This window comes from Salvelinus alpinus, chromosome 38 (genome assembly GCF_045679555.1).
Source record: "Salvelinus alpinus chromosome 38, SLU_Salpinus.1, whole genome shotgun sequence".
NCBI classification, from domain to species: domain Eukaryota; kingdom Metazoa; phylum Chordata; class Actinopteri; order Salmoniformes; family Salmonidae; genus Salvelinus; species Salvelinus alpinus.
In genome coordinates this window covers 13,750,617-13,756,332 of record NC_092123.1, presented here as the reverse complement: position 1 = coordinate 13,756,332, position 5,716 = coordinate 13,750,617, and positions in this window count along the sequence as shown.

The following is a 5,716-nucleotide window of genomic DNA, read 5'->3' as shown; positions in this document are numbered from 1 at the left end:
GTGAATGCTCGGTCATGATACGAGCAACCCTGTTGATGATACGCTGTAACTGGTTAAGACCGGTCTTATTGCAATGATGTAGGGTGGAAAGCCACACTGTGGCACAGTAGTCCAGGTGAGTTTTATCATGGGTGCTAAATTGTCAGGATAATCAAATCAAATTCAAATCAAATCAAATGTATTTATATAGCCCTTCTTACATCAGCTGATATCTCAAAGTGCTGTTCATCCTTGAAGATGAAGTCCCTTGCCCTTTTTAGAGTGACAAATCCAGATAATCCAGATAGTAGTTTCCCTGTGACCAGGCTGGCGTGTTCAGTCCAGTGTTAGGTGTAGGCCCAACTACATCCCCAGGTACTTTATGGTGTTTACGTCTTCATAAGTGTTTTGTCAATCTGTTATTGTGATATTTTTGCCTGTGTATCTCAGCTTTTGTGGGATGCCAAACAGCATTGCCATGGTCTTCTGAGGGTGTAAGGAGAGCTTGTTGTCAGCAAACCAAGCTGCTACCCTCTTGATGTCTTTTGAGACTGACTCCTCACACTCTCCGGTGGTATTAACTGAGTAGAACAGGACTGTGTCATCTGCATATAATGTATATGTGACCTGTTTCATGAAACTAGGCGTATGTCGCGGGTCACTACTTCATAGGAGAGCCGCTTGAACGTAAAAAATAAAAAAATAAAAAATGGATTCATTTCAAGTTTGTGTACTGTTAGCTAGCTAACGTTAGCTGTCTGAATGCGCTTGAGCCGCTCTTTGAAACTACATTCAAACACTGCACCAGCTAGAGAGAGCCTGGAGGAACAGAACAAAGGCATCAGTGTTCCTACTTATCCTGGCATCTGGGAAACAACACCTTATGGCTTATGGTGCCCCCATGGTGCCTTATGGTGCCCCCAATCTATATGGGAGAGGTGACTAAGCAATCTTGGTATCAGCTATGTAAGGAACAGCATGGTCTGTAAAGGGTAGGATACTCAGCTCAACAGTCAAGACTGTTGAGTTGACTAGTTTCATTATTGCAGTAATTAATCGATATTGAATAAAGATGATTGTTTGAAGAAATGAGTCTCTCTCACCTGATTAGAATATTCCACCACAAGTTACGTGTATGATCTTATAATTTGTATTTCAGAGCCACTAGTTATAGCCTAATGTTAGCTAGCTAACATTGAACCTGGTTGGTTAGCTACCTGCAGATTCATGCAGGGTGGTAACGTCATGAGTTGGGATAATGGTTAATTGTTTAGCTAGCTAGCTACATGTCTTAACTTCTTTGGGGTAGGGGGCAATATTTTCACGCCCGGATGAAAAGCATGCCCAGAGTAAACAGCTGCTACAAAGCCATAAAAGCTAGAATATGCATATTATTAGTATATCTTGATAGAAAACACTCTGAAGTTTCTAAAATTGTTTGAATGATGTCTGTGAGTACAACAGAACTCATATGGCAGGCAAAAACCTGAGAAAAAATCTAACCAGGAAGTGGGAAATCTGAGGTTTGTCGATTTTCAACTCAGCTCCTATTGAATAATAATAATAATATTCAGTCATGTTCAGCCTTTGTTATCTAGCATTAAACATAACAGGAATAAAGTTTACCCCTATGGCTTCAGTTTTCGGTCTGCTGGCAGAATAAACAGCTCAAAGGCAAAGAAAATACACTTGACGTGTGTCAGGACCCGGTGAGAGAAACAGTCACTAATAGTCGGCAGAACCCAGAAGATGAGGCAGACTCAGCAGTACTAGAGATGGTGGTTTAATAAAAGGACAAGATCTTCAGGCAAAGAATATAAATCCACCACGTCCAAAAATAAAGCCAAGAGGCACAAAATGGGTATCCTCCAAAATACAAAGAAACTCCACAAAGTGGAAAAAACAGCAGGGAAAAACAAACCTCAAAAGACTACTCAAAAATACACAAGCACTAAACCAGAGAACCTCTGGAAAATCCAATAAGAGAAATATATGTTCACAACAAGGCTGGGGCTGGGGCTGGGGCTGGGGCTGGGTGCTAACATACAAACACTGAGCAAAGAACTGAGGAACACACAGGGTTTAAATACTAACAAGGGAACGACACACAGGTGCAAACAATAATTAGAGCAAGGAAAAAACAAAAGGTACAAAAAAGGTGCAATGGGGACATCTAGTGACCAAAACCTGAACAGTCCTGGCCAAAACCTGACAACGTGTATGTTCAAAGTCTACAAACAGAATAAATTCTCAACAACCTTTTAGTTGTGTATTGGTTAGGTTACATTTAAGAATTTAACGGTATGTAGCCTGAAATGTTTTTGGACAAATATGGTTGTTCTGTGGAATGTATCATTGATGTTAGTTCTGCACAGTCACGGTTTATGTATTCAATCGGAATGTTTTTGTTTGTCTACATGGGCTGTCTGGTGATACATGTCAAATAAAGCTATTTTATTTGCACACCTCCTTTTCTTAATAAAGGCCTATATTTGCATAGCAAATTATCATTTGTTTTTCCTATTTACCCATCTTATGTAAATGTAGTCTACTTAATACAGGACCAGGTCAAGACAGAGCATTAAGAAACAATTGTAACGGCTGTTGGAAGGAGAAGACCAAGGTGCAGCGTGGTACGTGTCCATATTTATTTAATGAACACTGAAATAACAAAAATAACACACTGAAATAACAAAAATAACAAAGAGAACGACCGAAACAGTTCTGGCTGGTGCAGACACACAACAGAAAACATAGAACACACAACATAGAATGCCCACCCCAACTCACGCCCTGACCAAACCAAAAATAGAGACATAAAAAGGATCTCTAAGGTCAGGGCGTGACAACAATGTTACAAAGTGAAGAGAGAAACTTCAAGTTATATCTGCTTTTTTTGTAAGATTCCTTTGGATGCCGCCATTTTCTGATCAGAAAAACAACCTGACAAAGGGTAAGCTCAATGTTCGTTCTTGGTATGTTATGGTATTTTATAGCAATCACGTTTCAGGAGAAGACCCAGATGCAGACAGTGTCGAAGTAACAAAAGTTTATTACTAGACAGGGGGCAGGCAAAGCGATAGGTCAAGGGCAGGCAGAGGTCAGTAATCCAGACCAGAGTCCATAAGGTACAGAATAGCAGGCAGTCTCGGGGTCAGGGCAGGCAGAGGTAAATAATCCAGGGTGGTGTGACAAGGTACAGAACAGCAGATAGGCTCAGGGACAGGCTGGCAGAATGGTCAAAAACTAGAAAACAGGAACAAGACAGGAGCAAGGGGAACCACTAGTAGGCTTGACGGACCAAACGAACTGGCAACAGACAAACCGAAATCATAGGTATAAATGCACTTGGGATAATGGGGGATATGGGTGAAACCTGGAGGGGGATGGAGACAAGGACAAGACAGGTGAAACTGTCATGCCTGCTCCCGCTCCCTCTCTCTGGCGCTCGAGGGTCTCAGAGTAGCGCGAAACGGTGCTGAAATAGTTGACCACGCACTGGTGGGGTATTGCTTCAAATCCTATTGCTTCTAAAGTGAAATATGCTTTAAATGCCACAACGTCACAAATAATTGAACACACACACACAATTCTTAACTCTAAAGCTTTCATATATAATAATTTCTGCCCCCTCGAATTCATATTCATTATATAAATAAGCCCATGTACACCTTGATATTGGTGTGCGCCATGAGGCCGTGCCTAATGTGGAAAAGGGGTGCACCATAAGGCCGTATTTTAGTAATAATACAAATATTGGCAATATTGATTTAAATAAGTCATTGTTTATTTAGTGGCACCACAAATGTGAATGAATATTTACAAAACACATGACAAAATTGCACAAAAAAATCACCTTTATTTAACTAGGCAAGTCAGTTAAGATCTAATTCTTATTTACAATGACGGCCTACCCGGCAAAACCGAGATGACTCTGGGTTTTTTGCGCCGCCCAATTGGACTCCCAATCACGGCCGGATGTGATACAGCCTGGATTTGAACCAGAGATTATAGTGATGCCACCTGCAATGAGATACAGTGCCTTAGACTGCTGCGCCACGAGCCATGACCAATATGAGATATATATATACAGTGGGGAGAACAAGTATTTGATACATGATTTTGCAGGTTTTCCTACTTACAAAGCATGTAGAGGTCTGTAATTTTTATCATAGGTACACTTCAACTGTGAGAGACGGAATCTAAAACAAAAATCCAGAAAATCACATTGTATGATTTTTAAGTAATGAATTTGCATTTTATTGCATGACATAAGTATTTGATACATCAGAAAAGCAGACTGCCATTAGGTACCGAGATGAGATCCTCAGACCCCTTGTGAGACCATATGCTGACACATGCACATTTGTGGCCTGCTGGAGGTCATTTTGCAGGGCTCTGGCAGTGCTCCTCCTGCTCCTCCTTGCACAAAGGCGGAGGTAGCGGTCCTGCTGCTGGGTTGTTGCCCTCCTACGGCCTCCTCCATGTCTCCTGATGTACTGGCCTGTCTCCTGGTAGCGCCTCCATGCTCTGGACACTACGCTGACAGACACAGCAAACCTTCTTGCCACAGCTCGCATTGATGTGCCATCCTGGATGAGCTGCACTACCTGAGCCACGTGTGTGGTTTGTAGACTCCGTCTCATGCTACCACTAGAGTGAAAGCACCGCCAGCATTCAAAAGTGACCAAAACATCATCCAGGAAGCATAGAAACTGAGAAGTGGTCTGTGGTCACCACCTGCAGAACCACTCCTTCCTTTATTGGGGGTGTCTTGCTAATTGCCTATAATTTCCACCTTTTGTCTATTCCATTTGCACAACAGCATGTGAAATGTATTGTTAATCAGTGTTGCTTCCTAAGTGGACAGTTTGATTTCACAGAAGTGTGATTGACTTGGAGTTACATTGTGTTGTTTAATTGTTCCCTTTATTTTTTGGAGCAGTGTATAATCATTTCTGCCCTCCGAATTCATATTCGTTATATAAATAGGCCCTTAAAAAATGTTCTGGCTTGCCATTCCAAATAAAATTGAATATTTTTTGGTTCATATAATTTAAAAAAAGAGGTCACTAGGTGTAGGCAAAACCATAAGCAAATAGATAAACTGTGATATGACTAAAGAGTTCATCAGGGTGATTTTTCCACAAATAGACAGGTATTTTCCTTTCCATGGTAGAAAGATCTTATCTATTTTTGCTAACTTTCTATACAAATGTATTTGAGTGAGATGTCTTTCTATTGGGATTTTATACCGAGTACGTCCACATCCCCGTCAGACCATTTTATTGGTAAACTACATGGTAATGTAAAATTTGAAATTTTTTGTGATCCAATATGTAATATATATAGTACACTTTATCATATAGTACACTTATCATAATTGGGTTTTAATCCAGAGGTATCCAAAAGTATCTAGATCCTCTAAGAGGCCGTGGAGGGATTATAATTGTGGTTTTAGCGTACAATGAACACCCCCTAGTCACGCCCTGACCTACAACACCATAGAGAACCAAGGGCTATGGTCAGGGTGTGACAATCACCGATAAACTGAAATGAGCGTACAATGACACCTTTGTTTTTAAACTATGGATTTCTAATCCCTTAATATTATTGTTGGATGTAATTTTAACAGCTAACATTTTAACAGTCGTACTTTATCAAAAGCCTTTTCAAAATCAGCTATGAAAACCAGGCCTGGTGTCCCCAATATTTCATAGAATTCTACTGTTTCTAG